The sequence below is a fragment of the Antechinus flavipes genome, chromosome 5 (genome assembly GCF_016432865.1).
Source record: "Antechinus flavipes isolate AdamAnt ecotype Samford, QLD, Australia chromosome 5, AdamAnt_v2, whole genome shotgun sequence".
Classification (NCBI taxonomy): Eukaryota; Metazoa; Chordata; class Mammalia; order Dasyuromorphia; family Dasyuridae; genus Antechinus; species Antechinus flavipes.
Genome location: NC_067402.1, coordinates 81377529 through 81405080, shown reverse-complemented (window position 1 = coordinate 81405080; position 27552 = coordinate 81377529). Strand labels below are relative to the sequence as shown.

Sequence of the window (27552 nt, the reverse complement as noted above, 5' to 3'; positions counted from 1 at the left end):
ACAAAAACTTTGTTTTGTTGGCCTTTAAATAAACTTCATAGCCCTGGGTGAGGGGGATAATCGTCCTCAGCTGCCGCATCTGGCCCACAGGCCATAGTTTGAGGATCCCTGAGAGAGTTCATCCTTCCCTCTTTTCTCCAATTTCCCACAATAGCCACTGTAAGCATTTTACTATCCTATCTGATAAACATGCAGAAATCCATTTAAAAAAACAACTTAGGTTTGAACTCAGAACACATGAATTCAAATCCTGGTTATGTCACTTAGAATGTGACCTTGAGTAAATAAATTAATAGAAATATCAGACTTTAAGGATGCTTTAAAGCAGTGGTTCTCAAACTTTTGTTCTCGGTATCTTTACACTATTAAAATCATTAAGGAGCTGTCCAAAGAGTTTTTGCTGTTGTTGGTTACATTTATAGATAATTACCAAATTAGAAATGTAATTTTGAATTTATAAGTCCTCTGAAAGGGTTTTAGAGATCCCCAAGGATTCTCTGGACCACACTTTGAGAACCACTGTTTTAAAGGACCAACTGATGAAGTAAATTCATTTTTATTCAAAAGGCAAAAGCAAAAGAAATAAAGATAGTAGAATGAAAAATGTTATTAGAAAGTGAAATTATAACATTTTTGCACCAACTGATCTGTTTAGTCTCTCCAAATGTTAGTCTTTCTTAGTCAGTTTTCTCTTCCATAAAATGAAATAGTAATCCTAATGTTCCCTAATATACTTCCCATTTCTAAAACTCTATGATTATAGGGTTCCAGAATTGAAATGGACTGTAGGTCACCCATCCCAAGGAAATTAAATAAACTTGTCTAATGTTATGAAGGAAGTGTGTCAGCAATATAATTTGAAGATAGGTCCTTAACTCCTAAGCCAATGTTCTTTTGATCTCCCACATTTATATGTCCCACCTCTGCTACGTACTGTCTATATGACCCTGGACAAGTCTGGGACCCTCTCAGTTCTATATAACTAACTTTCCAAAAGTCACAGCAGAATAGCCAAGGTAGCAGGTATTTCCTTACAAAGTGTCTCATCTTAAAATCAGTCTAAACTCAAAATCTACATAAACATGCATATTTATACATCAGAAATTCTAATTTGAGAAAATATAATGGTTCTCCCAATATTCCCCTCCTAAGAAAAAATATCCTATTTTCCCATGTGAGCTGGGGGTACCATTTCTCAAAATGAAACTTCATAACTAACCCAATTAAACTCCAACTAAAATACATTTAAGTAAAAGGTTTGGTTCATGCATTAAGCTCATATGTCTGAATCCCCAGGATGGAATATTAGTTAGCTTGGCAAAAATGCAACTGGCCATAAAATCTTGAATTAAGCATTTGTAATGGAAATGCTGACAGAGCTTTAATGATAACAGCCCCAGCCTGACGCCATTGTGATAAATTCATTTTGCTTAAAATAAGAGTGTCCTCTCAGAAACAGGTTAGCTGAGGAAGCCACAAAAGCTCAAGAAACCAGTCAAGTAATGCTGCGATTGTTCCTGGACCACACGATTTTTCCTCCTTGCTATTTTAATCTTCCCCCAACCCCAAGCCTAGCTATGCCCAGATTCAAACTATTATTCTACTCAAACATTGATAATAAATCACTTTAATTTTATATCACCAGGAAGCTAAGCTACAGTTTTGAAATGTGTATGGTCCATAATGGAATTCACACATAAAACATCCCATGACTCTCTACATGACATATGTGAAATATTTGTTTCAATAATTTGTTTATTTTTCTCAATAGAATACCAGTCAGTACTGAATCCAAAGTATTTTTTAAAAGAAAAGCTTCACACACACACACACACACACACACACACACACACACACAAATATATATAATGATACATGCAAACAAATAAATTTTCCTCTTACCATGATAAAAATAGACCAGGATAATTGAGTTTGGGAGTTATGAGTGGAGCAATTGATATTGCCTATAGCTCTGAGCAATGTATCTCCCACTTCTCTCCTTCACTGAAGCTGTTTCCAGTAAACAAATAAAAGGATAGAAAGACCAGAACTCTTTTGCTGCTGTTTCATGAAAAGGTTAATTATTCTATGGTTGTGTAATTGGTTATCCTTAGAATCACAGAATTTGGGGACTGGAAAGGGGTCTCTGTAGCCAACTATTCCAACCTGTACCTAGAAAAAACTAAAACAGTATAACTGGCAAACCACTTTTTAGTCATTTTTTTTGAAGACTTCCATTAAGAGGGAACCCAAAATCTCCCGAAGTAACCCATTCTGCTTTAGGATAGCCAGATCAAACTTTCTCTTGAGATTTAGTTATTACATTTTCAGTGTGAAATGTGCAACTTAAAAAAATCACTGTAACAAGGAATAGTTAGGAGATGCAATTCATAGAACACTGGGCCTGGAGTAAGAACTTATGTTCAAATCCAGTCTCAAACACTTGACATTTACTAGCTGTGTGACCCTGGGCACTTAACCCTGATTGCCTTGCAAAAAAAATCCTATAAATCAGGACTAAATGTATTATTTTGATGATTGTCAAATGCAATAGTAATAGAAAAAAATGTTACTAAGGAGATTAAAAGTGTGTCAAATTGGGTTTGTTTTTAATTTTTTTGTAAAGCCAGTTGTTAAATATTTACCAGCATACCACTAGGTAGCTCTGAGTGTTAGAAAGATTATTTCTTCCCCAGCACAAAGCCTCAGTTTTATTGCTTCACAACATGTATTCATTTCTCCTGTTAGAGCCAATAGGAACAAGTTTAACTCCTTTTCTATTTGACTATGTCACCTCTGAATCTTCTCTTCCCCAGGATGGAATCCCAGTTCTTTCAACCAATCCTCACGTGATGTGAGCTTGAGGCCTTTCACATTCTGGTTGTTTTTCTCTGCAGATTCTCTAGCTTATCAATTAACCTTCCAAAACTTAGTGATACTTGCTATCAATGTTAGATTCACAACAACAAAGAAAAGTGTAAAGGAGAAAAAATTGAGACAACGTTCCCAATATCATTTGGTCAAGGGTGGAATATAACTCTAAGGGAGAAAGAAAATCTCAGAAAAAGACCATTTTTAAATAACAATACAATTTGGGGCATTTAATGATCCTGAGGATCCTCCTCTTGTCTGTGTGTCCCCTTTTGTTGTGTCCATTTGTTGAGAAGTCTATAAAGAATACTCTGTATTATTAGACAGTTCTATGAGCTACCTACAAAACAGGGGTTCTTAATCTGGGATCAGTGAACTTCAAAAATATATGCTTTTTGAAGCATAGGAATAAAAAGATCTTTTAATAATATAAAATGTAATAAAAATTTAGTATTATATGCAAATACTAGAAGCTTTCCCAATAAATGTAGGAGTAAAGTAAGGATATGTACTTTTCTTGTAATCATTTCACACAGTTCTAGAAATATTATTCATGGTAACAAGAGATGGAAGCTAAAGACAAAAGCAAGAAAAAAACTACACAATACATATTTGAGGGTGACAGGCAGATTTACTTAGAAAATCCTTGAGAAATAGCAAAGAAACAGTTATTGATGATTCTGTAAAGAAATAGGTTACAAAATAAATCTATAAAAATCACTGGAAATGTAGATAAGATTTTTATAAACATATTTTAATGAAAAGAAAAATAGAATCATCAGGAATAAACTATGTGACTTTAATTAAGTAGTCTTGCAAAATGGAACACTTTTATTTCTTTTGGTAGAATGCCAGGCAGTGAATCCAAAGTATTAAAAATGTGGGGGGAAGTATGGGGAAGGAACCTCTCCCATCCAACAAAGATATAGGATCATACAAGTAAATAAAATATCCTCTTACCATGATTTTAAAAAAGCAGGACAATTGAGTAATTATAAGGGTAACATTATGAATATTATCATCATTATTGTGTAATAACTATTTCAGGTACTTAGCTGATGGCAAATTTCCTATAAATTAAACACTAAAGATATTTCAAGATCTGTTATAAAAATAAGATTGATTTAAAATAGCATGTCAGCTGTTATGCGTAAAACAGAATAAAATTATGGAGTTCTGAAACAAAATTTTTAATGCCCACCACCAATTGGCAACACAATTTGCATAACAAATTTATGTTTTAAATTTTTCATAAATTGTGATTCAACAGCTCTCCCAAGTCATCACAAATTCTAATTTAAGACTGAAGTAATAAGTTTTTGTTGTTGGTGGTGATAGGAATTAAGACTTTCATGTTTGATTCTGATGATTTTATTCTAGTATTCTCAGAATAATTAAGCATAAAATCTTTTCAATATCACACATTGAAATTCTTTCTTTAGGATTTCATCAGGCTACATAATTTCATAGGAATTTAGGAGTTTTGTTTTGCGTGGGTTTTGATGAATTTTGACCCTCCAGTTCAGTAAAGATACAACTGGCTATATTCTCAAAATAATGTTTGTTCCCTGTAGTTGAAAGAAATAGTGATTTTATTTGAAAGTTAGTTTTTGAAAAATGAAGATGTAATGTTTTCCCCATTCAAGCTCACAGACTTCTTATAATCTAACCCCAAACATGAACTATATATAGTGTGTCTGTTCTATTATCTAGAAGCCTAAAAGGAATACCAGCACATTTACTTCTAACTTTGCTATGACAGTAACAAAACCAATGTTCCATAAAACATTTCTATAAACTTTTGTCCTACTATTCATTTTCCTGATCATATAACAAAGCCTAGTACAATGCTTTGCATAGAGTAGACATATAAACCCTTGTTTAATGAATGGCAAAGAGGTCAGCACTATTAGGAAACATAAGTAGGAAAAACTGTAGGGAAACATTGTGAAGGTGAATGATTTAGGTAAGAAAAGATGTGTGTGTTTGAATGTAAAGAATTCCAGCATCTTTTTGAAGAGTTTTGCTCCTTTGGATGAGCCTATTACTGGCAGTTAATTGTAGGAGCTGATGCTCATCCATCTGTCTAATGATGAAAAAAATTCATAAGTGAAACAAGTTCTCTCATTAACCAGATGAGCTACTTCTGGAAAAAGAGCACAGAGGAAGGTTTTCGGGAGCCAGCCATCCCCTCATCGCTTGTATATGCACACCTGTTGTGTATCTACAAACACATATATAACACTGCCTTCAAAATTAGCAATTAATCTTCCCAAGTCCTGCCAGACTGACTTAAGAGACTGAAAACATCACAGGTGAAAACTAAAGATCTAATTCCTTTATGACTTTATATTTGGGTTTGTCAACTCTAACCACACTAAGAACGTGAACAATTAAGTGAAGGCTATTGCTAAAAGTAAAATAACACTAGAGGAAAATAGCCTGGAACAAATGTTTTACTTCAGTTATTCACATGAGGGAAGGCAACTGAGAAGGGTGGGATATGACTTCCCAGCTGTCCCTCCTGCTACTGATAATACCCTGTACAGCTACTACAATGCCTCTGACTAATGTGATTACACACTTCCAAAAAAATATCAGGACTGTGGCCCTCCAAATCTTCCATATTTGGACTTTGCATAATGGACAGGCTATTTCTATCTCCAGGAAAGGGTCCTTAACATATTTACAGCTTTGTCATTTGGGAGGAACAGAATGGTTGGAAAAGGCAATATAATAGAAAAAGTAGATTGTTTTTCAAGTGCATTAAAATTAAACAATCACAAAATGTTACAGCTAAAGAAGAACTTCAGCATCATCTAGTCCAGGAATTCTAAATCTGGAATCTGAACTTTTAAAAAAGCATTATATATTTCAATTTCATTGGGTTCCTTTGTAATCATGTTATATATATACTAAGTTATTTATTTCAAACCACTCTTCTGAGACTGGTTCCTTGGGTTCAGCAGATGGCCAAAAGGTCCATGAAGAATTAAGATTTCTGACTGGTCCAACTTTATCATTTGATAGGTGAGAAAATTTGAGAATGGGAAAAATTAAAACCACAACTTGAGAAGTAATAGAACCAAGGCTTGAATTAAAGATTTCTGACACCAAGTTCATTTCTTTTTCAAATACAATTTGTTATCTCCTAAAAAGACTAATCTCCAAATTCCTTTCTGCCATATTTTTACTCTTGTTAATCACTTGATAATGTGCTTCCTTTTAGAATGTTATTAGCAAAGGAAAAAAGAGAGAAAACTGAAAAGGAGTAGGGTAACTTTCCCTTCCCCATCTCTTTTCCTTTTTCCTGTTTCTTTCTCTTCTTCCCCAGAAACCCATATATATTCTGTTCTTTAAACTATATTTTAAAATAAAATCTCAATCTCACATTTAGATATCTCTTTTATTGCTTAAACAGAAATCTCTTAAAACAAATTTTCTTAAGGATAGAAATAATCAATTAGAAGTATGATATGCCACACATTTAGGAATTAAAGAAACTTTTCTATAAGTTAAAGGGACAATTTTTGGAAGATATCTTCTGTTCAATCACTATTTTGCTAGGTCTCAAGGGAAAGGATATTGCAGAGAGAATTGGTGTTTTCAGAAAGGAGGATATGGATTTTGTAGCAATAGAAGTAAGTGATTTAACAAGCTACTTTCTTTAGACTTCCTAGCTAGGAACTAAAATTAATTAAAGTTCAAAGAATGGATATCAGAAGTGATATCTCTACTATTATTCGGTATTTGCTCAATGTTCTTAAAAGAACAAGAGCCTTTAAAAGTAATTAAATAAGATTATATTTGTAAAACACTTAGTAAAGGGCCTGGTACATAGTGGATGCTTTATAAAAGCTTCTCCCCTTCGCCATTAATGAAGTCATTATTTATTCTGTAGTTATTATGACTTAAAAACCAAATGGATTAAATTGTTCCAAAAGACTCTGTGCACAAGTACAGTTTAGTACTAGATCTTCTATCTTACCCAAACACAGGAAAATGGTGCTGGGGAGTGATAATTCTATCCAAGATATGGAGAAAAGGTATCTAAGCTATGAATCAGAATGCAAGCCAAGCTGGACCAGTCATGATCAGCATTTCTTCAGACCAATAAAACTCAAGGGCTAGATTAGAAAATGAGAAAAAAATTATAGAAGAACTTCTATTACTAGTCTCTCGATATGATTCTGAAGTTATAATGCACACAGCAGTTTGGAACTGACGATTTGACTTAAGTGCTGTCTCCCTCATATTTCAATATAAAAGTCCACTAGTCGGCTAGAAACTGGAAAATGAATGGATGCCCATCAATTGGAGAATGGCTGGGTAAATTGTGGTATATGAATGTTATGGAATATTATTGTTCTGTAAGAAATGACCAGCAGGATGAATACAGAGAGGACTGGCGAGACTTACATGAACTGATGCTAAGTGAAATGAGCAGAACCAGGAGATCATTATACACTTCGACAACGATATTGTATGAGGACATATTTTGATGGAAGTAGATTTTTTTGTCAAAGAGACCTAACTGAGTTTCAATTGATAAATGACGGACAGAAGCAGCTACACCCAAAGAAAGAACACTGGGAAACGAATGTGAACTATCTGCATTTTTGTTTTTCTTCCCGGGTTATTTATACCTTCTGAATCCAATTCTCCCTGTGCAACAAGAGAACTGTTCGGTTCTGCAAACATATATTGTATCTAGGATATACTGCAACATATCCAACATATATAGGACTGCTTGCCATCTAGAGGAGAGGGTGGAGGGAGGGAGGGAGGGAAAAAATCAGAACAGAAACGAGTGCAAGGGATAATGTTGTAAAAAAAAAAATTACCCTGGCATGGATTCTGTCAATATAAAGTAATTATTAAATAAAATTTTTTTTTTAAAAAGTCCACTAGTGTGAGTGTACCGTGCCCCCTTCTATGGGCCCAGCAGTACCAATAAGCCCATAAGCTTGGACAATGTTGAATATAATTTAAAGTCAATCACTCACCTATGTTGAGTACATGCAAATACCAGCTCCTCTGGTCAGTATGCAGAATGAGAAAACGGTGACTATGTCACTGGGTAGATTCCAACCAAACTTTCTGTTATTTGGATTTCCAGGGGGAAAAAATCTTTTCTTCATATTGGCTTTTATTAAGCAAATAGATGTTCTAAGACACATATACACATAAACAATTGAGTTTAAAATGTTTGTTGGGAAAAGATTCAAAATGATGGTTCGTTTCTTAATTAGATATCATACTTGCTAAGACAGTTATTCATACCAATTAGTCTATCATTCCTTTGCAGCAGCATTTCATACTGGCTGTTTTATTCCTCACAACCCCAAAGGGTTCATTATTCTAAAAATTCTTATCTTTTTGTGGAAAATATCAAAGGTAATACTAAAAGATAAGATTAACATTACATGTGTCCATCTAAGATAATATACTCCACTCTGAAAATTATTGTTTATCAGTTCTACATGGCCAAAATTCTGTTTTAACAAAGACACTCACAAAATACAAAAAGCCTTTCAATATGCTTTAAGGAATTTTTTTTATTTCTCTATCTTGTTGCTGCCAAGAAAATCTAAGAATATTACTATTAACACCACCTAAGATGTTGTTGTTAATCTATTCTGAAAGCATGCAGCTCACAATGCTTGAAGAAAGAACAGACTTATTTATATGTCAAAGTCAACAAATTGAGTTGAAGAACTCAAAGGACATAATGACACCCATTCAAAAGTGATTCACCCAGGATTCTGTATAGTCTCCATCATCTAGAGTTACGTTATGGCTGAATCCTAGCCAATGCTGCCTCTGTTATGAATCCCCAATACCATTCTACTACTGATGCTCCCATAGTCATTCTTCATTAACATTCCTAGATAAAATTCCTCTGATTGTATATTTTAGCCCTCTGCTATGCTTCCAATTCTTTCTCACTCCTAGCAACTAAAAGGGTCATCTGACCCCATTGCTATTCACTATCAAAGTTGCCACTGTTCTGGGCAGCATTACTCCCTATTGCTCTTCAGAAGATGATGTCGTTTATCTCTTTCTACTCAACTATCCTCAGTAAAACAGCCTATATCTATAGAGGATATTCCAGAGTTTCCTTATCTCAGTGAAGATAATTGGTTTCTCTGGGTACAATTCTTGGTGCAATGCCAAACAAGGGATTCTGCTCTGGATTTGTATTAGAATTCTGTCAACCTCTGGCCTTACATAAAAATGTCTAGTAATAAGGAATATATTCCCACTTGCAACCTCCAAAGAGATGTCTATTCCCAATATCAGACTGGGTCAAGGTAATTCCATAATCTGACTTTTTTTTCTTCCCAATACTGAAACACCAAGTCTTCCATCCATGTCAGTAGTTCCCACAGCATGGTTCTAGTTTACCACCATCTCTAATTATACTATTTGACCTTAAGAGTTCTTTTGAGGATGACCAGATGACATGATTTGAATAACATGGAACTGCTTAACATTTTATGCTAAGTATGGAGTAGAACACTAGGTTGGAAAGTCAAAAACTCTGCCAGTGTTGTCACAAGTCAAAGAAAATGTAGTTTTACTATACTTGAAACCTTTATACCTAGTTTAATTAAAAGAAGCATTTCTAATACATATGTGAAGAAATCTGGACAAATTAAATAATTGTACATCTCTCTAAATAATCAGATGAGCCCAAATAATATATAAATTCATTTAGGGCTTTTCAAAAGAAATAGAGAAAGGGAAAGGAGAGAAAGAGAAGTAGAGAGAGGGAGGAAGTAAGGGAGGGAGAAAGATGGAAGGAAGGAGGAAGGGAGAAAAAGAGAAAGGGGGAAGGGAGAGAAATAGGGAGAAGAGAAAGAAGGGGGAGGGAAGAGGGGAAAGGGAGAGAAAATATTAATCAAGGAAGGTATTTAATCTTTGGGAAATATACTATAATTTATTTTGAAATGAAAAGTAAGTAGTTGAAATAGCCTCCAACCCGAATATGTATTCATTTATTCTGTTCAGTGAAAGTTAGAAGCCAAAAGTTTTTAAAAGGACCAAATGATCCTTTGTACTTGAGCAAGATCCACCTGCCCATTGGCAAAGAGCACTCAAAAGGCAGAAAAAAGAGAAAAGCGTGGTTGGTCAGGTTAAGACAAAGATGTGAAATAGGAGATTGGGATGAAAATAGAATTTGGGCAGCTCAGGAACTAGGTAGAAACAAGGAATGCTAATTAAGAGTAGAGACCAATTAATTTTTTTTTAAAGCAAAACCTCAACAGGTAAGTGATGTCTAAGGATGTCAAATGACTTGCCTCTGGTTAAATGGTTCTGGTAGTACCAAAAACTGAATTCATGTATTTGGAGCATAGCTTTATGCCACCTCAGGAGGCTTTAAGGAGTTAGATTTCTAATCCAATCAGTAAATCATTGTGTCCCATTATGACTTCTATAGCTAAGACTAATACATTCACTGATAAAGTAAAACTCTATATTTTGTTCTGTCATCCTCCAAAGATGCTGACTAAAAGTGAAAATTCAAAGAGAATATCAGTGTTAAAGCCAGAATGAGTATCTGTGACTGATAAAATGTTGACTGTTAAACCCAGAAATTTCAGTTCAAATAATAAATGTTTACACAAAAATTAAAGGATGAACATGAGCTTAATTGTTCCTATTTAGTTACTTGTGCAATTTTGTCTTTATTAATGATATATACAGACTCTCCTCTTCTGTACTTCTCCTACATCTACAAGTTTAGGCACTTGGCATATTATCTAATTCTTGAAAATGTTACATGTAGATGAAATGTAAATTCAATCTTATTTTAAATTCTTTAGATAATTATTTTAGGGAATGTGAACATCTGTCAAGCAAATAATGATATGTTTTGATACTTGGTTAAGTCAATGCATTCTCTTTGAGATTGCCGAGAGACAGAAAGAGAATTGGAGGAGGAGTTAAAATGTGATGTATAATACATAATACACTATAATTTATACTTATATTATATATAAAGCATATGTATATATAATATATACTTATAAATAACACTATATAATATAAATAACATATAACTATATGTATATATTCATACAATGTGTTCCACAGTATACTGTATATATAGTATGATATACATTTTATTGTATTCATATTAATTAAGTATAATATAGTATATTGTAGTATTATATGTATGTAGCATAGTATATACACAATATTGTAATGTGATATACACACTATATACATTGTAACATATGTAACATATATACTAGTATAAGTATAGTTGTATTGTAGTATAAGTATATATTATATACAATGTAATACAGAAAGCATTGTACCTAGTAATATATGTGTATATGTGTGTATATATTTCCTATATGTACCTAGTTATTTACATGTTGTTTCTTTGTCATTGGAACATTAGCACCTGGGAAGGTAGAGAATGAATTATTTGGTTGGGGTGGGGGGGTTGCCTTTCTTTATATCTCTAGCATTTCACACAGTTCCTGACATACAATAAATCTTTAATAAACGCTTGCTGACTGACCCACAGCAAATCCCAATTCCCTCTGCCTGTCCCTTCTGAGCAAGTACTGGATTCTCTCTAAAAACCCATGGCCCCTGGGAGGTAGTTAGGTGGTGATGTAAATAGAATAATCGGTCAAGCCTGAATCTTGCCTCAGATACTTATTGGTTGTTTGATCATGGGCAAATCTTTGAATTTCAATTTTCTCATTGTACTTAATAAAATAATAATACTAACATCCACCTCAAAGGGGTTGTGAGGAAAATGAGAGAACACATAGAGAACACTTTTCAAACTTTAAAGAATCACATAAATGTTAAGTATCATTATTTATAGTCTTCCAGGATAAGGATTTTTCTCTATTGCCCTTGTATGTCCAGTGCTGAGCACACAGTAGACATTTAAGAAATCAAAGGATGATGGATCTCATTTTGGAAAGTATTTCCATGACCATTCAATCCAACTCCTACATTCTACAGATGAGAGTTAGAGGGCAGGTAGAGTGACTTGCCCATAATCAATGAATTCATAATTATCAGATTCTTGATTCAGGACACAGCTCTTGCCAATTCTTGATCAATTCCCACAAGTTGGTTGATTGACTGGAACTTTTTCTAGATCTGACATTATTTATTTTGTGTACTTTTAACACTTATAATGAGTTTTCTTAGAGCTAAGCATAAGCACACATTTTTGGACTCATGTGGACTGCTGCTCCTTCCTTCTGAAGAAAAATGGGGGAAACAAGATTAGATTGAACAAATATGGCTGCCAAGACCATCCAGCATTTCTGTTCCCACTGCTGTGTGATAACTGTACTTAGATGGATGTCTGCTGTTCTTATGGGCCAAGCTCCACCATTACTCTGCCCCTTCTAGCCTCCATTGGCCAGCAGCTTATGCTCCAAATGAGCAGGATGAGGGAAATCTTTGCTGACCTCAAGGCAGGGACCCTCTGGGATCTGCAGTCATTCTCCACTTGCCAGGGGCCAAGCATAAAAGACAGGCCAGCTGGAGATACAAACATTTTCAGTCCTACATTTCCCTGGACAGGTGCCCGAGGGCTCCCTTCTTTCTTGGCCTCTGTGCACGCAGTTGCAAGAGGAACTTTCAGGAGAATAAATAGAAGACATAAAATGAGGAAACAATAACGAATGCTCACTATTTAAAAACATAAATGTGAAGGGAAAATCAGAAGGCTTCAATCTTGAAATAATGAAGGAAATTCTAGGAACATATCTGTAGGGGGGAAATTATTTTCATTTTCCTATAATTTCCCAGTAATTTCTGAACCATAGTTTAATCTTAACTACCCAAATAGGGGTGATTTGCTGTGAAAAATATTGAGGGAATTTTTTTTAGTTGCTCAGCATATTCCTCAGTCTACGTGCCAGGCAGTGTGAGGTCAGAGAATGAAATTTAATTCTCCTAATAAACCAAATCCTTTTTTTCTTCCATTCGATCCATGATACATGGACAAGAGAGTCAGGCAGCCCAGATATTCCCTAGGAAATGACAATTTATCCAAAGCCACCCAACATTGAAGTATACCAAGCCAACCCCACTGTTGATATTTTCCTATTAATCTCCTATTTGGTGTGTCAGGGAGAGCAAAAGAGAAATCTTTACAGGTATCTTTGCCAGAGGCATCTAGATGGCATAATGGTTAGGGAGTTGGACTTGAAGTAGGGAATATTTGAGCTCAAATACTTATTAGCTATAGTATGAGGATAAAAACAGCCCCCAGATAATAATTGTTAAGTGTTCAGCACAATGCCAGGCACAGAGAAAGTGCTACTTCTAATGATCAGAATTCTTCTTCTCTGACCTATCCCAGAAAAGAACTCAATCTCACAGCTTCTCCTTTATTTAAGCAAACATACAACTCCAGAGTTGCTAAAGATTCTTAATGTTAGCAACAGAAAGCAAAAAGACACAATAAAGGACTACAAATAGCTGGAGTGTTACACTTGAAATCAAGATTTTGGGATGATAATGGTGGTTCAGTTGCTTCAGTCACATCCAAATCTTTCTGACCTCATTTGGGGTTTTCTTGATAGGGATAAGGGAGTGATTTGTCCTTTCTTCTCTAGCACATTTTGCAGATGGAGAAACTGAGGAAAACAGGGTTAAGTGACTTGATCAAGGTCACACAGCAAGTGTCATGAGGCCAAATTTGAACTCAGTCTTCCTGATTCCAGGCCCAGAATTCTATCCACTGCACCCCTTAGCTGACCTTGAATTCAGGAATACCTAATTTTAAAAGCTACCTCAGATCCTTACTAGATCTGTGAACCTGATTAAGCCCCTTAACTTCTCTGGATCTCAGTTTCCTCATCTGTAGAAGAAGGAGATTATATTCAGCTTCTCAAGTCCCTTCCAGGATTAAGTCAATGATCTTAGGTCCCAACTTCCATTTCTTAGGAAAGGCTAATATACACATCTGCCATCATGATCGGTCTTTGAATAATAATAATAACAACAACTAGATTTATGTAATGATTTAAAGTTTAAAAAGCACTTTACACATATTATTTTATTCTTATAACAATCCTGAGAGGATGGTACTACAATTGTCTCCATTTCACAGATGAGAAAATAGAGGACATAAGGAACTATAGCCAAATCTACATTCAGAAGAATAGTCAGATTAATCAATATGCTTAGTTTTTCATTCCTGGAGCTGGGCTGGACTAGCATTGAACTGGAGGAGGTACAGTAAGAAGGATAGAAGAGGAGGGTGACCTTGAGGAAAAAGAGAAGAAGAGAAAGCATGAAAATCTTTTTCCTCTTCCTCTCCCCATTACCCCAACTAATAGTCCTATCAATGAAATCCTTATCCTAACATTGAGACGAAAGTAAAAGCAAGGACTATGTAACAGTGAGAGAGGGATTTTGTTCAAATCAACATTTGGATTTACAGGAGGAAGAAGGACAGAGCAGGAATCCCAAATACAAGCAGCTTAGAAAGAAAGTGTTTCTATTTACTTGCTACAGTTGTAGAAGAGATGTATTATTCATTAGGATGAAATTGGAAGGTGATATTTCTTAATGTGTTTGCAATTTCCACCAGGAAATTTTTAGCCAAATAAAAGAATATCATAATGGATGTAACTAACAGATTCCATACTGTGTTAACACCAGATTAATATGAACAAGAATACCCGAAGACATAATCATTACCACTACCAATATATATCATGTTTACATAATGCTTTCCCCAAATATCTTTTTAAAAAAACCCACAGCACTAATCTTCACAACATCCAGTGAGATTAGGTAGCAAGGAAAAATTAATATCCTCTCCCTGTAGTATTATTCTTTTTGTACAAATATATGCAGAATTTCCCATAATCCCAAACTGTTTGCTGTAAAAACCTAGTATTCTCCTGGGGATGCTATATAGCTATAAATCAGGGAATCCTCTGATCTTTGAAAAATTAAAATTACAAATAACCCAAAGGAATATGAAAAGCTACATAATGGGTTTAAGAAAGCTACAGAAATAATAACTTGTGAATGAAAAATGGCATAAAGACTTTGCAGAGAGAGTCTATGTTTTATTCACAGGAGACAGACAAATCAAGGGGGATACTGATATCCTCCTCCAAGATAGGTAATAAATTGTGCTTGACTTAGAACCAGGAGAAACTGGGTTCAAATCCTGCTTCCTGACATTGAAGATTTGGTGATTATGGACAATTAACTTAAGTTTTCTAAATGCTACTTCTACATCTGTAAAACAAGGATATTAATACCTGGAGGATAATAAAAAGAAGTCATGTAATGTGTATAAATATGTATATAGAATACATATTTAAAGCCTATATCTTTTTTATGTTGCCCTATAACTTTATACAATTTTAATAAGACCTTTCTTCTCATTAATATTGGAAGCTTCTAGTAAAGAATTCCCTCTACTAATACAAGGTGGTACCTTCTTTACAATTTACAATCTTATCAATTCTGATAGACATGGCTCCTTTTAACATGGAGATGATTGAGGCCAATTCTAATTCACTTGTAATGGAGAGAGCCATCTTTATCCAGAAAGAGGACTGGGGGGACTGAATATGGATCAGAACACAGTTTTTTCACCTTTTTTGTTGTTAATTGCTTGGAGGTTTTCCTTTCATTTTTTTTTCCTTTTGATCTGATTTTTTTTTTCAACATGATAACTCTGGAAATACATATAGAAGAACTGCACATGTTTAACATATATTGGATTACTTCCTGTGTAGGGAGAGGAGTGAGGGGAAGGGAAGGAGAAAAAAATTTGGAGCATGGGTTTTTGCAAGGGTGAATGTTGAAAAATATCTTTGTATATATTTTGAAAATAAAAGGCTTTTATTTAAAAAAAATAAAGTGGCACCAACCTCAAAAAATAAACAATTTATGTTCTTAGAGAATTATTAAGAACACTGAGAGACTAAATAAATTGCTTGCCTAGGGTCACACAACCAATATGGGTTAAAATGTTTTAGAGAGAATACTTTTGCTTAGTAACTTTATTTTTATTAACTTCAAATCCAGCTTTTAGGCTTTTTTTAGGACATGCTATTTCTTATATCATCATCATAGCAATGATGATAATATTAATTATAATATTTATATAGAAATTTAAGGTTTACAAAGCACTTTACAAATATTATCTAATTTTATCTCACAACCTTAGAAGGTGGAAGCATCATTTCTGTTTTATGGATGAGGAAACAGAGTTTAAAGTGAATCTTGCCCAAGATTCAAATAGGTTTTTAAATATCTGAGATAGGATTTGTACATGGGTCTTCCTAACTCAAGTTCAAAACTGTATTCACTGCATCATCAAATTATTAATAGTATTAGTGATGCTAACATAAGAAAATTCAGCTAGATAATAACCTTAATTGTTGGCTCAAGTTGCTCTCTGGATCTTCTCTCATAATATCCGCTCATCTACACACATAACATAAACTCATCAGCATGTAAAGTAAAAAGAATTTTGTAATTGAAAAACTGAAGGATCCTGAACATCATGAGATCTGGTAGTTTTTTGAAAGGACATCTTCTAAAGTAGGACTCTATTGTGTATAGTCCAGTCACAGATAACTAATGAAGACTCTTGGCTACATCTAGAGGGGTCTCAAATATAGAGACTCAAGATTAATGACCATAAAGTAAAATTCTAGTCCAATTTATAAAAATGTAATTCATTCCCCAAAATATAACTGATCAAAGGATATGAATAGGCAGTTTTCAGGTGAAAAAAATTAAGACTATCTATAGTCATATGAATAAAATCTTCTAAATTACTAGTTATTAGAGAAACTCAAATTAAAACAACTCTGAGGTACCACCTCACATTTATCAGATTAGCTAATATGACAATATATATATATATGTGTGTATATATACATATATATATACACATACATACATACATATATATATATATATATACCGTTGAAGATGTGAAAAAAATTGAACACCAATAAATTGTTGCTAGAGTTGTGAACTTATTTAACCGTTCTGTAAAATAATTTGGAACTATGCCCATACTCTCTGATCTAGGTCTGTATCCCAAAGATATTATAAAAAGGGCAAAGAACCCACAAATATAAAAAATATTTATAGCGGCACTTTTTGTGGTGGAAACGAATTGGAAATTGAGAGGATGCCCATAAATTGGGAAATGACTGAACAAGTTACAATATATAAATGTAATGGAATGCTATTGTGCTGTAAGAAATGATGAGCAGGCAGAGTTCAGAAAAACCTGGAAAGACTTGCATGAACTAATGCTGAATAAAATGAGCAGAACCAGGAAAAAAAAATATTGCACACAGTAAGAGCAAGATATTGATATGATGATCAACTATGATAGACTTAGCTCTTCTCAGCAATACAATGACACAAGACAATTCCAATAGACTTGTGATAGAAAATGTAATGGAGAAAAGGTCAAATAAAATAATGCAACGACGTTATTAAAAATATTAAAAAGTCAGACTACCATGAAGCTGAGATTATCTTTTTTTAAGGAACATGCTCTAAAAGTTGTGATGATGTACATCAAATGCTACGATAATAACCAATACCACCATAATCATCATCATAGTCATTGGAAGATCTCCAATATATTGTATGGCTCTTCTATGAAAGATTTTTGAAAAGACATGAAAAACACATTTTGAGAAGAAATAAAAAATTATATATATAAATATGCATACATATAATTATAATATGCATATATTATAATTGTGTATATGTATATTTGGGGAATGAATATCAACTTAATAGTTGTATCAAAGTTTCAATAACATATTTATATTTTCTTAATACTACCCAATTGTAGAGATACTAAGTAAAATGTCATATTCACTACCTTTTATTTCAAGGAATAATAGTATCTTTAAATATTTCCCTAAGTTAAAAAAATAGAAATTTACAAACATTACCTCTTTTCAAGGACATCAATACCATCCACTCTTACTCAGGGGCCTAAACCCTTTCCATAGCTATCATCCCACCAATATTGTATGCCATCTAACCTTTACCTTTTGGTTAAAGTTGGGTTCCATTTTTAGTAAGCCTTACTTTTAGAATATTTATGACTAACTAATGGTTAATAAGGTAATAGGGAACAATTATGATTATATGTCATAAGCCTTTAGGGTAGGGGCTTTTAATAGGAGGTCTATGAATGTGCTTCATATTTTTATAACCATGTCTCATTATAATTGGTTTAGTTTGTAAATAATTTATTTTATGGATTTGAGAACATTGTTTTAATGTGGCTTTGCTAGACCACCAGAAGTCTGCAATACATTGAAAAGGTTAACAACTTCTGATATAGAGATACAGTCATTTTAATAAGGAGCAAAATGTCATAACTCAAAATAAAAATAGTGAAGTTTCTTAATACATTCTAATTTCTATATTTTTCTATGTGTGTGTTGTATCCTTATTTTAAGAATGAAAGTTTCTGAAAGACGGGGATTGTCCCTTATGCATATTTGTATTTTCCTTGACTCTTAACATAGTAGGTTATCAATAACTTTGATCCAGCATCAATTAGGTAAAATAGTAATGAATCAAGTCAGCTTCTGAAGCACCCTTCAAAATAAATGAAAGTTGTCTTCTAAATCTTTATCTCAGAATCCCTTCTTCATCTACATTCAAGTAGAACAAGAAACAATGATAACAAATACAAAAACTAAAAGAAATGACTCCATGCTATATAATTATAATAACTAAGCTTGGCACTAAAGATAGGAATATTAGTATAGGAGGTACGCAATATTGTATATGATGTTGGACTTGGTGTCAATTTTGCTAAACTGTTTTTTTTCCTCTCTTCTTTTTAGATTCTTTGTTATGGAGATAACTGAGGACAGGAGAAAAAAAGAGATATTTAAAGAGGAAAGTGTTATAAAAACAATCAAAAGTATCACAGAATCTGTTGAACCAAGTTGAACTTTTGATCCCTTTCCGTCCAAATATTTCTGCATTCATCAAATGAAACCAATCTTTGTTCTGTTTCAAGGTCACTTACATTTTTCATAAGACTTTGGGAAAGACCCTAACTGAGTAGACAAAGATCCTCTCTGGAATGCATCTCCCAGAAGTTAGATTTTCCTCACTGATTTGAGTATCCCATCACCCCACCCAGTGTCTAGCCAAAATCTTCCTAGCAAAGAGAGTCAATGTTCCCACCAGAGAATGACTATATCAGGATGCCAGATCCAACATAGTAGGAGGGATCAGTTTCATTGTTTTAAACTCCCATGGAATGCTATGTGTTATGACATATGGAAATCTTCATTGATCAGCAGCTATTTCTATCTTTGATCAGTCTTTTTCTCAGGACTCTTTTTCAAAGCTCTTTTAAAACTTCATCATATCATACCTTCAGATATATCTGGGAGCTATAGTCCAGAAAAAACCCTTGCCTAATTAAACACACGGTTGTCCCCAAAGGCTTTTGAGAGATATACATCTGTTGTACTAATATGTCAGTATCAACTACATCTATCTCCATATGATTTCTCCTAATAAGGAAGGCAATTTCATCACATAAAGAGATGTGTTTTTTATTACTAGAAATGAACTCATTAAAGAACAAAGACAGAAAGACAGAATAAAGGGCAAAGAGCAACATTCCAAGCACTACACCTTGATTGGATTCAGTCTCAAAATCTTCCTTTATCTCAAAAAAGGAAGAGCCTCTAAGAGGCACTTGGAGAAATTACAATGAAAACAGAAAAAAATATGCTTTAATGATTTAAGATCTATTATTACCCCCATAGCCTTGAATATTTTTTAAAGTCAAGTACTTCAATTGTCCAACAATCTATTGAAGGTGAGCAAATTCTTTTCAGAATATTCATGCATGGATATGTATGTCTGCCCTAGTTACTGAAACATGCAATTTTAAAAGGAGAGGAGTGAAGAAACTTAGGGATGATTTACCAGTGTTTCTCAAGTAAAATTTTGACCTGAGTTTCAATAAAAAAAATTATATCTTTTGTAGACCAAAAATAGAGGGTTTGTGTGCAGAACACACTTTAACTTCATTTAAATAGGCTTCTTTGCCTTTCTTTGTCTAAATCCTACCCATCCTTCATAGCCCAACTCAAGGTTCACCTCTGTCATGAAGCCTTCTCCAATCCCTACCCTCTCCAAAGTATTCTTTGCTGCCTCTGATTTCTTCATAGAACATATACTATCACTCAACTCAACTCAATAACATACACTGTGCTGAGTCCAGAAGATGTGAAGAGGGATATAAAATAGGCTCTTTCCTTGAGAAAGTCACAGTCTTCCCCAATGAAGTGATATAAATTGATTAATTAATTAATGATTAATTAATATGTCTAGCTCTTATTTCTCCAACCATATTAAAATAAAATATTTTTAAAAGTGAGGTCACTGATTTCTAGTCTTATGAAAAAATGCTCTAAATCACTACTGATTAGAGAAATGCAAATTAAAACAACTCTGAGGTACCACCTCACATCTCTCAGATTGATTAAGATGACAAGAAAAGATAATGATAAATGTTGGGGGGGATGTGGGAAAACTGGTACACTAATTCATTGTTGATGGAGTTGATCGAAACATTCTGGAGAACAATCTGAAACTATGTTTAAGGGGCTATAAATCTGTGTATACCAAGGAATCATAAAGGAGGGAACAGGACCTCACCTGGGCAAAAATGTTTATAGCAGCTCTTTTTGTGGTAGCAAAGAATTGGAAAAGGAGTGGATGCCCATCAATTGGGAAATGGCTGAACAAGCTGTGGTACGTGAAGGTAATGGAATATTATTGCTCTATTTAAAAAATGATTAACAAACTGATTACAAAAATCCTGGAAAGATTTACATGAACTGATGCTGAGTAAAACAAGCAAAACCAAGAATACATTGTACATAACAGCAAGATTGTGTAATGATCAACTATAAAAGGCTTGGTTCTTCTCAGTGGTTCAGTGATGCAAAGCAATCCCAATAGACCTTGGACAGAAAATGCCATCTGCATCTAGAAGAAGATCTAAGGAGACTGAATGTAACTCAACACATGTTATGTTCTCTTCTTTTTTTCTGTTTTTTTTTATCTCTCCCATGGTTTTTCCCTTTTGCTCTGGTTTTTCTCTCCCAACATGATTCGTAAAGCAATATGTATTAAAATAAATAAATATACTACAATCAAAAAAAAAAAAAAAAACCATTGAGGTGGCTGGAAAAAGGAAGGAGACAGTTGGGATCAGGGAGAGGGTAAGTGAATGGTCACAAATGTGAATGCCATATACCCTTTCAGATAAGTTCACTAAAGTAGTGGTTTTATTTAATTGTTATATTATTTTTTATTAGAGAGCTCTCTGAAGTAGGAAGTAAATATTAGTAATGTAAAAACAAAAGAAATCAATAAAACTTAAAGAAATTCCTACAAAGCTTAGGTCCTACTGCCTTAAACACAATTAGTTTTCAACTAATGTTTTTCATTCAACTCTACTTCTTAAACCCACTAGCCATTCAATGAATGTGCTTACAGGTACTAATGGTAAACAAAAGGTAGGGATGATATGGAAAAGGGAAGTAGAAAAGTAGGTATTCCCATCTTCTTCAATAGCATCATTTTCCTAACACATTTCTAATAATTTCCTTACCCTCAGACTTATATCATCAAAAGAATTCTCTATGTGAATATAAGTTGATAGCTAAAAAATTTAACCTCGAAATGGTAGCTGTCCCTAGCCAAGAAAAGTGGCCTAAATTATCCCTGTAAAGATAGAAAGCACCTCCCTATTAAAAAAAGAAAAAACATACCTATCTTCTAGAGACTTCCCTTCCAAGATTAATTTATACCTATTCTATATACATCCATTATTACTTAATTATTTATCTGCTATCCCTCTACATTAAAATGTGGAATTCTAAGGACACAGATCATGTTTTTGCTTTTCTTTGCATCCATAGTACTTACCACAATGTCTAAGTAGTTATAACACTTATAGCACTTATAACAAATGCTAGGATTTATATATCACTTTAATATATGCAAAGTGTTACACACATATTATTTCCATTGATTGTCACAACAATCCATTGGGGTAGGTGCTAGTACTATCTTTACCCAAAAGATGAAGAAACCAATTAAGAGTAGTCAGTTTACTTGCCCAATCATATGCCCAGACATACTGTCATTATATGAAACAGGTAAGATCAACCAACTAACTGACAAGGATGGATATGACAAGGGCAAATAAGAGATCCCCACAAAATGTGTTAAGGGAATTTGAGGGAGAGATATTAACTTCATTTTGGGGGAGTCCAAGGAACAGAATGGTGGGAAACTAAGAATATCTTCATGGAAACACCACTTGAAGTGGCACTTGAATACAAGGCAATCAAGAATGAGAATGGAAAAGGAAGAGAGAAAGGTAGGTTGACTGGTGGATAATACAGGAAAGAGAACTAGCTCTTCATGCATTAAGGCAGAAAAGTAGGTTGGAGTCAGACTGTGAACAGAATATCATACACATTTAATTAATGAAGACTCTAGCAACAAGGTTGTTTAGTTTTTCTCAAGGTCACAAAGCCAGTAGTGAAGCCAGAAAGAGATCTCAGATTTTGTGATTCTCAGTTCTTGGCTCATTTTAATGAGCCTTTCCATAAAATCAGCACATGACTGTCCATCACGGGCCCTTTCTTATGACAAGACACCATAAGTTAGCCTTAATTGCCAATGTGTCCTTGTTATTCTATCTTGTGATAGGAATTATTATTCCTCTAGTATTATAGTTTCTCTCATTATCTGCCCTCCTAAGCTCCTCTTTCTAACTTCCCTATCTCAGTTAAGGTCACCACTAGTTACCCAGATTTTTGCCCTCAGCATCATTTTAGACTTCTCAGTCTCATTTCACCACAAAGAATCATTTGCTATGTCTTATCAGTTGTCTCTCCACAACAATTCTCAAATATGTCTTCTTATTGTCCCACACCATAACCACCAAAAGTTCTGACCTCATCACTTCTTGTCTGGACAAATACAGTTTTTTTAATTGCTATACCTGCCTCAAGATTCTCTCCTTTTTCAGTTCATCTTCCACACAACTGCCAAAATGATATTGCTAATGTACAGGTCTGAGCACGGCCCACCAAATTCAAGTGATTTTTACCTCATAAACATTTTTCATTCTTAACCCCTTTTCTGCTTAGACCCTATCATCACCCTGGTCCAGACCCTCATCATCTATGCCTGATCTATTAGAATAGATTATTGGTCAGTTTCCTTATCTCAAATCTCATTCCATCCTTCACTCAGCTGCCAAATTCATTTTCTCAAAGTATAGTCTAATCATATCACTCCCCTATTCAATAAACTTCAGTGGCTCACTGTAATCTCCAAGATCAAATGTAAAATTCTCTCTCTTTTTTTATTTTAAAGCCTTTTATAGCCTGACCCCTTCCTATCTTTCCATGCTTACACTTTACATTCCAACTGGACTCTATCCAACGCACTGGACTCTTATTTTCTTCAACCCATCTCCCAAATCCAGGCATTTTCATGAGCTAGCTTTCTCATGTCTCAACCACCTGACTTCCTTCAAGATTCAGCTAAAATTTCACCTTCTAAAGGAAGTCTTTCTCAATTCCCCATTCTTACTAGTGCCTTTCCACTATGATTATCTCAATTTTATTCCAAATCCATCTGGTAAATACTCGATTGTTTGCATGTTTTCTCCCCCATTAGACTGGGAAATTTTTGAGAAAAGAGACTGGTTTTGCTTTTCATTGTATCCTCAATATAATTGTGTACTTACTGGCACATAGCAGGTGAATAATAAATGCATAGTAAAAGCATTTACTCAAGTAAGCCATCAATAGCTAATACCAATCCATTTCCAAATGACTCACTTTCAGTTTATTCTTTCTGCAACTCTAATCCCTAAAATATATATTTTATTAGTAGTTAATCAGAACCAGAATTCATAAGTTTGAAACACAAAACTGTCTTCAATTGGGCAAAAGTTATTTACCCCAAACAACTGCAGGTTTCAATATACCTACACCATTGCCTAGAAGAACTACTTAAATGCCAAATTAATTCATTTACATTAATTTACATTTCCACTGAGAAATTCTTTCATGCTAATAATGTTTTTGCTAACAAACTTAAATGTAATCATAAAGGTCGTCTCTTTTCCTTTGGACTCTGCCTTTTGCTTTGTGTTCCCCAAAAAAATCTGGCCCATTTAACACAAGAAAGTATGATATCCTAATATTTTTTAAAGCTAAAGGGAGTTTGGAGTTTCTTTAATTTATAGAAGAGAAAACTTAGAACAAGAACAGGTTAAGTGATTTATTCAAAGTCAAATGCCTAGCAAAGGCAGCACCAGAACTTGGGTCTCCTGACTGTTGGTCAGAAACATCACCACACGGCCCTCTCCCCAGTACACATATGGAAACTTCCATAAGGCCAAGCCATGATCCTTCTAGGAGCCTCAGTTTCCTCATCTATATAATGAGGAATACATAACTTCTCAGTTGCATCCAACTATAATTATCATCCCAAAATCCTTAAGTATGAACCTGCTGATGGAATTTAAGTCCACTGACTCACTAGAAGCTGAGCTGAATTCAGAAAGACTTGTCACCGGTTTAATGATTTGGGGGCCACAAAAATTCTTAAATGTCAGCTAGCCAAGTAGCAGAAACTTAGATTTGGAAGGTACTTAAGAAGCTTCTAATCTAGCCAATAATTGATGGAGATTTCTCTATATATAACCTGCCAACCTTTGTTTCACATTTTCTAAGCAAGAGGAATCAACACTTATAGTTATCACAAATGTGCATAGCAGCCAGCAAAAGGAGGCATTTAACTTAAAAAAAAAAAAAAGAAAGAAATTTACCTGATAATTTTGTTGTATATTTGAAAGGAATAACAAGTTTGTGCATAGTAATGTTATAGTTTCATGTAGAATCACCTTTTTATTGCACTGTTATGGAAATGCTTGTCTTATTCCATAAATTAAAAATAAAAATTTTTAAAGGACCCATTTAGCTTATTGATGGTGCTTAGTATCGACTATAATCGCTAGGAAGTTTTTCTCTGCATGAAGGCCAGACTTACCCTTTTGTAACTTCCAAGAATGTTTTAGTTATGCCCTGGCTTCGAGCATAAAATGATTAATCTCATAAATACAAAGATCCTCCAATACAAGGATCCTTAATTCTATATGACAATCCTTCAATTACCTGAAATTCATGCCCTATTCATCCCTCTCCACCCCCCTTCTCCTCTTCTAGTTCAACTGTCCTAGTATATGGATGAATTGTAAATTGCTTGTTGGAGGATGTGAGCACATTGACAAAAACTGGAATTCCTTGAAATATCACCATCCTTGGCTAGAATGACAGGGAAAGATAATGGGGAATGTTGGAGGGGATGTGGGAAAACAGGGACACTGATACGTTGTTGGTGGAATTGTGAACACATCCAGCCATTCTGGAGAGCAATTTGGAACTATGCTCAAAAAGTTATCAAGCTGTGCATACCCTTTGATCCAGCAGTGTTTCTACTGGGCTTATACCCCAAAGAGATACTAAAGAAAGGAAAGGGACCTGTATGTGCCAAAATGTTTGTGGCAGCCCTGTTTGTAGTGGCTAGAAGCTGGAAAATGAAAGGATGTCCATCAATTGGAGAATGGTTGAGTAAATTGTGGTATATGAACGTTATGGAATATTATTGTTCTGTAAAGAACGACCAGCAGGATGAATACAGAGAGGCCTGGCGAGACTTACATGAACTGATGCTGAGTGAAATGAGCAGAACCAGGAGATCATTATATACCTCAACAACGATACTGTTTGAGGATGTATTCTGATGGAAGTGGACCTCTTTGATAAAGAGAGCCTTAATTGATCAAAGATGGGCAGAAGCAGCTACACCCAGAGAAAGAACACTGGAAATGAATATAAACTGCTTGCATTTATGTTTTTCCTCCCAGGTTATTTACACCTTCTGAATTCAATTCTCCCTGTGCAACAAGAAAACTGTTTGGTTCTGCACACATATATTCTATCTAGGATATACTGCAACCCATTCAACATGTAAAGGACTCTTGCCATCTTGGGGAAGGGGTGGAGGGAGGAAGGGGAAAAATCGGAACAGAAATGAATGCAAGGAATAATGCTGTAAAAAAATTACCCTGGCATGCGTTCTATCAATAAAAAATTATTTAAAAAAAAAAGAAATATCACCATCTTTTTGCCTTAGCTTTATAATATTCAAAATCCATTTGTTTCCTGAGTTGTACTATTTCATACCACTGAAATATAGTTGGATTCTTGTTTGCAGCCCTAAAAATGGATTACAAAAGTCAAAATGGATTAAGGTGAAAAATTCTTAGCAGGGAGAACCACTATAATTATAAAGCAATTCAATCTGAAGAGTTGATCCCCAGAGATATGTTTACCTTCTGAAACTAGGGAAATAGAAGGTTTCTTTTTTCTTTAAATTTCATTGGGCTTAGATGGAATCTATTTTGTTAATGGTGTTTGAAGCTAGTTATTCAATTTGGAAGGAATCCCAGATAGCTGCTGGAAGCTCGTTAATGAGGAAGGTGGGCGAGTATTTTGTTGAAGATCAGGTTGCCAACAAGTGTACTAAGTTGTACACATTTTTCCCCCAAAGACTTGTCTAAAATGCTGGAGTTTGCATTGCAGGAACAAGGCTTGGATTTTTAGCCTTTTACCACTAATGAGAGGATCGAATTCCTCTCCACCATCACACACACACACACACACACACACACACACACACACACACACACACACACCAAGTTTTAGTATCACTTTTGCAAACCTATCCAGGATGGGATGTTCCTACTTTCCCCACTGATTAAAGGAATTTGATGGTTTCTGACAGATGCATAGCTTACCTCCTGAATCTCTCTTCTTAAAGAAAAAAAAGTCACTTCTGTTGATATTTCTCATCCAAAATGTTTGGAGATGAACAGATGATAATCACCACATATTGATAGAGTTTAAATACCAATTTTTTGGATTTAAACAGAATTTTACCACAGTAATCCAGGCCCTGGATATATATCAGCATTGTTCATCTAGCCTTAATAGATAGTGGAATCTTCTCTCCTAAGTTGGGAGCAATGTTAAAAGGACTGGGGCTTAGGAAAAGGATATTAGCACAGAATGAATAAATACCTGATACCTCATCCCCTCTATGTCCCATAGTTATTATTCAAATATTCATTGAGGATCCAAAGATAAATGTAGAGTTAGAATCTGGAAATTCAGCTATTGAAGGCTATTTTTTTAACAGAGAAGGATTCTGAATTGACAACATTTATCCCCAGTTCCAATTTCTCCTTTTAATAGAATAGCCCTGGTCAATTTTCTACCTTTGTATCCACTCCATGATCATTTTTGAAAATAAGGTAGCTGATGTATATATGCAAGTACCAAAATCTCTGGGAGCTTCTCAGAAATTTTCAGGAGTCCCAAACTTGCTCACATCCAGGTTCTCTTTCCACTCCCCTTCACAGTATTCCGTAAATTAATATTCCATTCAAATCCATCATAGGATTACAGCTTTAGAGTTAGAAGAAACCTTAAAGATAATAGCCAGACCTCTTATTTTACAGATAAAGAAACTCAATCTTTA

At 34.4% G+C, this 27552-nt stretch overlaps 1 protein-coding gene across 1 annotated transcript in view; it reads right to left on the bottom strand.

The window, feature by feature from the left end:
- The window catches only part of PTPRN2 (protein tyrosine phosphatase receptor type N2), a 1504085-nt gene that overhangs the window by 1280338 nt on the left and 196195 nt on the right, over positions 1-27552 (bottom strand). The gene's annotated exons all lie outside the window — the stretch shown is intronic.